The sequence below is a fragment of the Octopus bimaculoides genome, chromosome 4 (genome assembly GCF_001194135.2).
Source record: "Octopus bimaculoides isolate UCB-OBI-ISO-001 chromosome 4, ASM119413v2, whole genome shotgun sequence".
NCBI classification, from domain to species: domain Eukaryota; kingdom Metazoa; phylum Mollusca; class Cephalopoda; order Octopoda; family Octopodidae; genus Octopus; species Octopus bimaculoides.
In genome coordinates this window covers 69,010,824-69,023,038 of record NC_068984.1, presented here as the reverse complement: position 1 = coordinate 69,023,038, position 12,215 = coordinate 69,010,824, and positions in this window count along the sequence as shown.

Genomic DNA, 12,215 nt, shown 5'->3' with positions numbered 1-12,215 from the left:
TAGTGTGCTTTACCATCTTGAAAATATGCTCAAAAGAGATTTGTGTTGTGTTTCGGTATAAAATTCAGTGCTATTAATATATATGTAATGATATTCGTACAGCTTCACTAGAGCAAGTTCTTCTTGTTCACTTTATGAATAATAGGTATTAGTGTTCGACTTGTGAAACATGTACTATTTTCAAGATCATTTTCTTTCTGTAATAATACATCACTTAAAATCACTAGTATAGCACAGAGAGTAAAAGCTTTATTTGAGAAATTCTGGAGAAAATTGGACAATTCGTTATTGATTTGTTGGAGAGCATTTATTTGAGCTAATTGCTATTCTTGCACAGAGTTTTTACACAACAATATATTAAAAAGTCTTAGCAATATAGACAAATTCGTTACAAATTGGATAAATTCTTGCGCAGAAATTGTACGCGACCCCAAATATTCACTCAATTCACTCACATCTTTCTGAAGTCAAACTCATGTAATAGCTTTCATTTCGTTTTCACTTGTTAGTGAAATTGTTAGAGAAAAGCCAAAAATAGTGTGGCGCATAAACTATACTACTTTAAATTCGATTTCACATGCATCTCTATTTTATATTAATTCCTGGTTTTCGAATAGGTGTAATACAATTTTCGCGTTTGTTTCATGTCAAACTTGCGTAGAATCAAATACAACATTATTATCCATATGATTTATAACGTCAGAGCAATTCTCATACATTTCGAGCTTACGGAAAACTCAAAAAACCTTGCCTTTTACTCTGATACAATCTGATTATAATTTCCTAGTCTTCTTCAGACATTTGTATGTCATAGAATCTTCGTCTAATATCAACTCTATACTTATCTTTCTCCCTTCTTCTCGCGCCAGCATTTCATCAGACGTCGTATAAAAACGTGCCTATGCCAAGTGAAAGCTTCCTATGCTCTTTGGATATTTGCAAAATCTCAAATTTACCTAATTTTTCTTTTACACATATAGAAGAGAACTATCAGAAGAATTGAATACTTCGGTTCGATAAATTATAGCAAATGGTACAAGATCAGCTAAAACAAGAAGTCTACTTTTACGACGCTGAGAATCTGTTCTGTAGGAAAGCATGTTAGAAGAGGAGAAAAATACCATTCCATCAATAAGTAATGCTAGTTGAAAATTTTCTAAATTCACTGAAGAAATTAAATATATTATTCATATAATATTGATCAAATGGGTTGATATGTAAATGAGTATGTACATCCTTTTTTAAGGTAAATATTGATCCATCAATTATCAAATATACTGTCAAATAAATGGAGGTGCTTCTATGTGTTCGTCCTAACTGCTAAAAATAATAGTCAAATTACAAAAGAACTCGATGTGTTATATATACTGCTCTTCAAACAAAAAATATGATAGTCTCTGCATAAAAAAATCTTTGATCAAAAGTCCTTTTGATCATAGTTTACCAGGGACTGAAAACCAACACGACATCAACTGATCATTCCTACGATGCATTTTCATCACATTGTTTAACAGTAGAAATTTGTTTAGAATCAAACCTGTCCTGATATTTGAATGATTTGAGAATAATGTCAATTTATTTCCTTTTTTTTTTCACATTTTCGTTAGTATAGCATCAATGCTCTTTGCTATGAATATTTAGCTTACGGGTCTCTGATGCGCTCTCATGGTGACATTATATATACACAGTGGTTGAACCATAAATATCTTTCCTTACAACCAATAATTACTTCTGACTTGATCAGCTGACACCCTAAAATTCTCAAGTTTCATACGCACGTATAATGAACATCTGCGGTACGGCTGCTACACTCACTTGATTGAATCTAGTAAAAAGTAATTCGTTTGATTAGAAATGCATCCATCTCAAACAGACGTACTGTTTCCCCGCTCACTCATTTTTATAACTATGAAAATGATCTCTGTTTCTCAGCTGCAAACTATCTTCACGCATGATATTCAGTCTCACATATCTCCCGAATTTTTATCACTTGTGTTATATCACAAGCCGTTGACATCCCATGTAACACTTCCTATAACTATTTCTCTCCAGAACTGAAACTTTCTCAAAGACCTTCTCACCCATGCTTTTTCTTATAAAGACACCAACCGTAAGCGCTGAATCTCCTCTGATTACATTACTGCAAAATCGTTGACGTTATTCAATTAAGAAACGTTAGCAGACAAATATCGCTTTCAAAGTTTGGCACAGGGCGAGCAGTTTCTAGAATTACGTCGATCTCAGTGCTCAACTGGTATTATTTTATCGACCTCGAGTTGATAAAAGGTAAAGTCAACCTCGGTAGAAATTGAACTCAGAACATAAAAGCTGGCGTGCTAGCGGTTCTACCAGTTCACCGCCTTATTGTAGACAAATATTGCCAGCAGAATACATTATAGTATGTTGTAACGGCTTAATCATACAAGAAAGATCAGCACCCATGAACTTTATGCACAGATTCATTGGTTGTTGCGAGAAAAGTGGTGAATGGACCATAATTTGCCTGTCTGTTGTGAGATATCCTCATACAAGTAACGTAATGCGAATCTTTACAACGGAGTGAGTTTCGTTAAAGACACCCAAGAATCTTGATGTGGTGATGTTAAGCCGAACGGCAATTTAACATCACTACATCAGTCTACGTGCGATTTTTATCCTGTCTGCTCAATAAAAAAATCACTTAATCCTTACGACAACTGATCTTTCTCCAAAGTCATTATGCAATGGTGCTAAACCATCATCCGGCTTAAAACTAGTACTTTAGACTTCTGTTACATAATTATTAGTTATATCGTTACTGATATATCAAAAAATATAATGGAATTAGTATCTCTAGCAATTTACCTTCATCTGATGTAACCCCATTAAGGTGAATGACACAATGCTTTTGAAGATCTGCAGTATGTTAACATGTATAATCGTGAACCTTCTATGCTTCACGTAGTATATTTTTTTTATCACTTAATCGTTAATAATGTAACGGAATCAGTTGAAATTGAAGCGCACTGCAAACTATCATACGAATTTACATCTGATGGATAAAGTATTCCCTACTGGATAATAAATATCTCAGACTATGCGATTAATATGATTGTAACGGAAATATTTCTTCAGTGTATATAAGAAAACCATGTGCTTCAAAGTCCATATTTATTTTAATATCATTTGCGCACTGCGTGTAATTTTCTACAGTTACACTTCTTTTTTAAGTATTTCCTGGCTTGAATACAAATTATTTCTAAAGTTGTTGTTACCATGTTTAAGTCTACACGTAAATTGATATTCTTTCAAATTTCAGGAATTTTAAATTTTATCTTGTTACAATAATTATTCTTTCAACAATCTTACCAATTACCATTCCAAAATTTTGATACCCAACATCTAGCAACGCAGATTTGGCTTGGTTCTTTAAACGTGTATTAAACTGGTTTACAGATTCACTTATACACTGCATATTACCAGGGAATATGAGCTGCTCATAAATCTTTTTTCTTCTAGGTATTAGGAATATATTAAAGCGCATAACTTACTTAATATTTGTTCTTATCCTGTTCTTCGTTATCATCGTGAGGCAGTTTCATAAAGGTCTTAGATGTTTTATGCAAGAAAAGTGTAACATTAATTCTTTCCTCTTCTTAAGATCTTCAATGTCTTTACGAGAAACATGATGTTCAAAAGACTGTTGCTACCTTTTGAATTCGATGCCGTTTCTGCTGCATTTGAAGAACATCACGCTGTTTAATCACACACCAAAGTTCATTTATTTTCCTTTTCTTTAATTGTTGAATCTTACGCAAAACGTGATTACGAATGTCTCATCGAGTCTCTTTAAACTTAGTTGTTCATGTCGATATTGTGAACATGGGAAGACCAACAACCATGGTTGTTGTGCACTCCATATATGACAAAGCAAGACAAATACTTGAAAAATAATAATTAGGAATACAACACTCAGCAATACAAATAGCGTTCTACGCCATTCTCAAAATATTGCCTATAATTATTTTTCTTTCTGCTATGTTACAAAGCTAAATGCTATGGTATATAATTTTGCAACTAAGAGAGGCAGTGAATGGTAAACCAATAAGCGCAACGCAATGAATGTGGTAATGTTTTCTTCTACTCTGAAATCAAATCATTTTCATATTTCTCGACAGGATAAAATAAGTCAGATTCAGGGATAAATTAAATGGAATTAACTTAGAATTAAGCTTTTGTGCCACTGTTTTGTGCCACTTTTGTACCACTGTTGCGTTCAGTATAACGACTATTCTTTGGTAAATATAGAATAAACTAAAGTAACATACAGGTTGTTGACAACATTTCTTTACATGCTGCTTACTATAACTACGGAGAATATTTATTAGGTATTACAATGACAAGTGCAATAATTAATGTAATTAAATTTTCAAAAAACTATCACTTTGTAAGTGAACTGGCACACAGTAAATTGGAGAGAAAATATTCTTCTGAAAACATTCGAGCTGTGAGAAATAAATTGTTTTTGCCCTTTCAGATAGAAAAGAGTTACCGATTGTGTCAAACCTGCTGATCTTAAAAAAAAAACAAAAACAAAAAAACACACTACTGAAGATATAAAGTACCTCTTTAGTTGACAATGAATTAATACAAAGGTCAAGTTTACAAGAATTGACATTTCTACTGAACAGAAAATAGAACATTTTAGCAGAACAATGAACGTATCAACATCTTCCTGAAAATGGAAAGATTAAAATATCTGAATTTTTTATAGGAAGCAACCTAAAAATATTGAATATGAAATTGTTAAACACAGAAAGATAGCACACTTATACATACATACATACACAAATTATTCACCTTAAATGGTAACTTAATGGAAAACAATATGCAATTCTGAATTATATAATCCCACCTGTCTCTTTTCACATATTTTTATATATACACTTACATATATGCACATATACATACACATACACTCACATATACGTGCATACATACATATATATGTATGTATACACACACACACACACACACACACACACACACATACATATATATATATATATATATATATATATATATAAATACATATATACGTATATATATATTGTTGTAGTGAAGATGGTACTTCCCTTCCCACGTGACAAAGTGTAATGAGAGCTACTATAAAGTTAGGGAGTCAGTCGTTGTAGAGGGTCAATAGTAGTAGAGTCGTTGTATGAGTTCTCGGTTGTAGTCAGTGTCAGTTACGTGATATATATGAGTTCGAGTTCCCATCATGGTAGACGTTTCAAAGTCATTGTCTTGCGGAGTTATCAAACAATAGCACGATAAACGAGTCAAAGATAATAAGACACGAATACCGCCACAACAAAATAGTAGGGACAAGAATATTTTACTTTTTGACCTGACCCGGTGCCTTACTGTCTAAGTACCTGATTCACTTGAATCCTGATCTCTCTCTCTCTCTCTCTCTCTCTCGTTTCTCCTCTCTCTCTCTCTCTCTCTCTCTCTCTCGTTTCTCACCCCTCTCTCTCTCTCTCTCGTTTCTCCTCTCGCTCTCGTTTTTTCCTCTCTCTCTCTCGTTTCTCCTCTCTCTCTCTCTCTCTCTCGATATATATATATTTGTAAATATGTTAATAATAATGATATGACAACAAAAGAATTGATGATACCTCGATATTATGTAAAATAGAGGAATTTATCTATAAATATAATATGTGACAATTAGTTGGTTCTCATAATATACCAAGGCTGAAGTTTCCTCCGGCATCTCATCAGTTATTTAGAGAAAATGCTATGAACAAAAACGTTGAATAAAGGGAAATTACTCCAATAGGCATGGTGAAAGTAATATTTCATTCACAGAATCCGCATATGCACACATACACACACATACATATACGCACACACAAATATGTATGTATATATATGCCTATATACATACTCACACGCGCGTGTATATATAGAAACAAACACACATATATACATACATATGTCTACGTATACACGCACATGCACCACGCACATATACCCATGCACGCTTCACTCTGCTCATATATACATCTCTACACACGCACACACGTACATACGCAGATATGTAAAACGTAGTTTATACGCACATGCATATACATACACGGAAAACGTATATACAAACAAAAACACATACGCATAAACGCACGCATCATTATGTTCATATACACATATCTATACGCAGATACACATATATAAACGGATATACAAAACGTAGTCTATACGCACAAGCACGTATATACGCGGATAAACGTATATACAAATAAAAACATACTCAAAAAACATAAACTGTAAAAACATTCACCTTCGCCGCAAAACTTGAATATACAAATGAGTTATATATGTAAATACACAAATACACCCTCCTGCCTGTCAGACACATCTACACATGCAGATATGTAAACATATATACATACATGTATGTATGAAGGAAAGAGATAATTACAACAGGTAGAGTCTTGCACGTGTTTATATAAAATCATTCGTACACATGTATATATGCACGCACATATACATTAGGTTTATATACTACACGCGTATAAGTTGCACAGTTATAAAGGGTGAACAATAATATACAGAAAAATATATAAAGTAATAAAATATATATAAATATATAAGAGATGTTAAGGCATATGAAAGGCTTGTACGTGGACATAATATGAAAAGCAGGTTCTATCTCTGATCTTGGGATGTCCAAAACGTAGCAAATATTTTGCTATATCTGGACATGACCCAAAATGTTCAGTTCTTGAATTTAGACATGTATCAGGGTCTAAAGAACTCTTCCAGATAAGACATCTTTCCACATCGCAAAGACCGCACTTTCCGCTGCCGTTGGTGTAGGGCTTACACTTGGTTAAGATCTTCCAGTGGATCTTATAGGTGACAACTTTTTCTTTTAAGGACTATATATAATTGGATAATTTGTTTGTTTTCCTTTTATCCCTGTGGCTGAAGCTTCAGGTGTGATTCTTGAATCTGGCTTTAAAACGTCCCTCTGTGAGATCCACATATTTCTTTGACGGAATATGTATACGTATATATCGTGTCATTAAGAATGAAATGTCCGATTTTGAACTGCAACTTTATTTTACTTTATCTCAACAAAAAGCAATGTAGTTAATCAAAGCATGCACCTAAGTTATCAATACAATTTTGCCATTTTATCGATAGCATGTTTATGCCGTGACAACAAAGAACAGCAAGTTTCAAGACAACGTGTTATTTGATGCTCGTTCAGTTCGTGTGGTACCTACTTGTCCGGATTCTTTAACTTGCCGATTTGTTTCAGATTATACAATACAGTTGGAATCGAAACATCAAACCTTGCTGCTAACTTACGCGTAGTTTCAGAAGTATCCGATTCCACTACAGTTTCCAGCTCATCATTATCCACCTTGGTCTCAAGTCGACTACGGAGCTGATTTTCAAGAGTAAAGTCACCGGACCGGAACTTCTCAAACCATCGACGTACAGTGAGCTCATTCGCCACATCTTCACCAAAAACCTGAATGATGTTTCGAGCTGACTGTGATGTATTGGTTCCACGACGGAACTCATATTTATAAACAACACGAGTTTTTGATCTATCCATGGCTTCAAAAAGTTGATTTACAAGAGAAGACTCATTATATAATCAGACACCATGAATTGCATTTCAATGTTGTAAAACAAAGAATTGTCAAGATAAACCAGTAGAGTTAACGACTGCTAAACTTGGTGCATATGAAAATCGGGCATTTCCTTCTTAATGACTTGATGCATATACCTACATACATTATGTACATACACATTACATATATATGCGTTCGTATATATTCACACAACTGCGAGGCTAGCGTCTTGAATATAAACATAAAAATTGTTAAAAGAAGGAAAGAAGTAATGTAAATTCAGAGGTGTAGAATTAAACAGAGTTAAGTAAAAATCAATTATAAAATAAAATTTAAAGTACTAAAAACATTATTTTATGTAACATAAATCTGAATATTAGTAATTTTTATCTGGAATAAGGCCAAAGGCGACTTCGGCAGAATTTAAATCAGAACTTAGCTACCGGCGAAATATCGCTAAACATTTTGTCCAGCTCACTAAATGTTCTATCAGCATCGCTACATTATTAACAATGATAATAACAATAGAAAACAAGGGCACTCAGAGAGCGCAAACCTCCGACAAGGCAACAGAACATCATCTCAATGATTAGCCAGAGATTTTTAAAATGAGAATATCTGAATAAACTCGACTGCTTTCACAAACGTGAATACTAAAAATGAATCCGACCGCTCTCAAAAATGAAGTAAAAAAAAAAACTGAAAAATAATCCAGAATCCTTGTTCGGTACCTGATAGATCCCAATGGTAGTCATAGAATGTGATGGTGGTTGTAGGAAATTTAGTAATAGTAATAAATGGATTATCCTTATCTAATATAAGCCAAAGTTAACAGATTCATAATTCAAAATAATTACAGCCTAAAGGAAGATAATTGAGAAAGCCATGAAATTTAACGTAAAATCGTAATCATGTAAAGTAAATATAACAAATAATCCAGAATCTTTGTCCGGTACCGGATCGATCCCAAAATCTAATCAGTCACGAGGCCAAGCATCCCTGGAAGTTTCACCCGAATCCATCCAGCGGTTCTTGAGATATCTTTTCCACGGACAAACAAACAAGACTGAAAACAATACCTCCGCCCTCGCTAAGTCGGAGGTAACAAATACAATGATAGTAAAATAATTAAGTAATAATAATTTTTTAAATATAAAATAACTAAAAATATAACTAAAACAATCTATTTGGATATTCGATATCATTAAAACACATTTTGGGCGATGGTACATGTTCGTTTTTAGGTATGCATTAGAAATCAATAAAGGCGAAATTGCGTTTTATAAAAAAATGTTTTTAAACATTTTCATATGGTTTATAAAAGGTATATTTAAGAGTAAAATTTACAATAAAATAAAAATAATGTCTATAAAAATATATAGTTTGTGTCCAGTCGAAGGTTTTCTTGAAAAGCTAAAACGTAACATGAATGTTATACAAATTGGAGTCGGTTTTAAGGGAAAAAATTAAAATTCAAATGCGAAATCAATGTAATCCGTACGGTATGTTTCCACTCGACATTTTCGACTTCGCGGCGTGTCTGAAGGAATTTAAAAGTTCCGACTTTTGATTCAGGACGTATTTATCATGGAAAAGGCTGAAAAATGTTTCAGTCAGGCACAAATTGCACCTCATTGGACCTCTATACGCTCCATTTTTATGTGTTGCTGATCTTTCCAAGATTGTCCAGTAGAGTTTGAAAGGACGAGTATCACTTTGTTTCAACTGCCAGACATTTGTAGCAAAACTCGTTGCTGTCCTATTTTCAGGGTATCGAAATGAATTTCGATGAGAATATAGCCTTGTTTTGAAGGATTTTTCCGTGGCACCTGCATATGTCTTGTATGTTTGTGAGCCATCTATTTGCATCTTAACTCTATATACTATTCCATTCTCTAGGCAATTTCCTCCCAAAGGACAGTAACTTTGGTCTTTAGAGTTACAATTCTCCTGATTATTTCCGGCACTGTCTTTATTCCTAATAGTTTTTGCGTTGTGCCTGTTAATTAAAGAGGCAAAGTCCTTGGAAGAAGAATAGCTAACATTCAGCGTTCTCCTATATATATATATATATATATATATGTGTGTGTGTGTGTGTGTGTGTGTGTGTGTGTGTGTGTGTGTGTGTGTGTGTGTGTGTGTGTGTAAGTCTCGGTGTCTGTGTCTGCATAAATATATATATATATATATAAATATATATAAGCACTCACGTTTACATATATGCAGAAAGAAAGAAAGCGGGAAAGACAGAGTGAGTGAGTAATAGAAACAACGAGATCAACTAGGTATAATAATTAACAAAAAAATGTGTTCAATGACAATTCGAAAGTTAGTGCTTATTAGTGAGAATTTCCTCTTTGTTTAACCCAAGTAAGCACAAGTTGAATGACGGGATTAGCATGAGTATGTACCCAAAAATCCCCAAAACTTATAGAATTAGAATTTCATCTCACTAGGCTATTCAAATAAATTATATATACACAAATAGCACGACAAGCAATGATCAGGATATTACTGAATGTTTTCAGTGACCATCCGTTAGTTTGGTAGTATATGATTATATATGTAGGCAGGTTAACAATGCTAATAACTTTATATATACAATAAAAAGGAAAGCAGAAATCAATGAACACTTTTAAATACGATCATAAAATTGTAAAATAATATAGAAAAAAGTTAACGGAAATATTTATAAAACATTCCTAAATATATCTAAATCACTATATGACAAAAACTGTCCAATAAAGAAGACAGTGGGAAACAAAATTATAAAGATAATCCAGGAATCTCAAAGGGATTACAGAATGCCTGCACAAAGAAAAATAAACTATATAGAGAATTCATGAATTATAGTATTAAAGTGACAGAAAAGGAGTATAAAATATGTATGAAAATAATTTGAATAATATTATGAGATGTAAGGTAGTATGTTACCATAAAATAATTTTAGAGAATAAAAAAGGCGACATTTGTGGGATGTATCAAACATTATTATTAGAAATGGATCAAGATATTCAAGTTACTATAGGTATTTTATTGATAAGAATAAGATCATAAATAAGGATAGCGTTCATGATTGTTTTAATAAATTGCTTGTATGGAACCAAAATTGGCAGAAAATTCAATAGCCGAGAAACAATGAAAAAACGACTATGGATTATTAAGGGGTTATAAATCTGATTTCAATTTTCTGTAGAGCAATAAAGTAAGGAAAATAGATACTGTTAGCAAATATATAATTTCGACTGATTGGATTAAATCGATATTGTAACACGACTCAAAAAGCCTTGAAAGGACTGCAAAATTGTAGTCTGTAGCTTGTGATTTCAAACTGGTACATTTCCTAGCAAAGCGAAAATTGAAACAAGTTATACTATTTCATAAAACTGTAGATAATTCCCCATTTTACAAAATATAGGCTTGTTTCGTTATTTTCCCAATTTTCCACTTAATTAGAAAAAGAAAGCATTTTACGGAGAAAGAAAAAGATAAATTCATCGAGATATCACAAATTATGACCAGGTTATATCACTTTAGTAATATTAGTCAGTATTAGCGGTATGCAGTTCCTTCTAATTACTGCAATGTTTCGTTAGCAAAAACAAAAATCGATAAATAAATCAATCCCGTTGAACTTTGTAGTTTGTCCTTCCTCATGATCAGTGCAGATATATAATAATCAACGGATATAGTCCATGCATCAGTTTGTCACTGCATGCATTCATCTGTACTAGAGCATTGATGCTTTCTTAAATGATTACTGTTTGATTTGGCTTTTACGTTTTAGAACGTCTGCTTTGGTTGAATCTCCCAGGAGTTTGGCTACTTCCAGGTTAGCCCACCATTTCCATGGAATACACAAGCTTCCATGGTAAGGTGCTGAATCATGAGTCTTAAACACGCGTATATACATGACACTGGATGGCCGTTGATCCTCTTGCTGTCCTGTGGTCTTTGACCAGTAGGTTGTTACGCATAAAGAGGAGGTCTTCCACGTATTAACTTTCCGTGAGTAGACTTCTATAACAAAAACTATTATACTACCTCACATTTATATCCCCAATAGGGACCAATAAATTTTTATTTTCGATGTCACAATTCAATTGCTATTAGATGTAAAGTGCGCATTGTTAGGCGTTACATACCTCCAAGAAATTGGACATAAAGGTGCTGATTGGCGTTGTTTTCCATACTATGTGTCGAGCATGTTGCTCAGTAATCTTTTGTCGACCACGTTTGTTAGGTTTTGCATGTGTTCACGCCTAAAACATACATTAACCAACTGTTACAGGATGTTGAGATATTGTTGGAAAATCTGCTGGGTGCTGTTATGGTCAATCGTAATTACAGGTAGGTAATTCATAGGAGCGACTGAGTTCATCAACTTAGTGCAGAAAGAAAAAAAATGATATTGTAAGAGTATTTATAGATACAAAAAAGCTTTCAAGACCTTTGATGACAAATATTACTTGATAAACTGAAATGATACAATATCTGAGGGATTGTGCTCATTATGTTGAGAAGATATCAAAAGGGCAGGTAACAACTAAATATAGATCTAATTTCACTCATCTGATTTATATATAT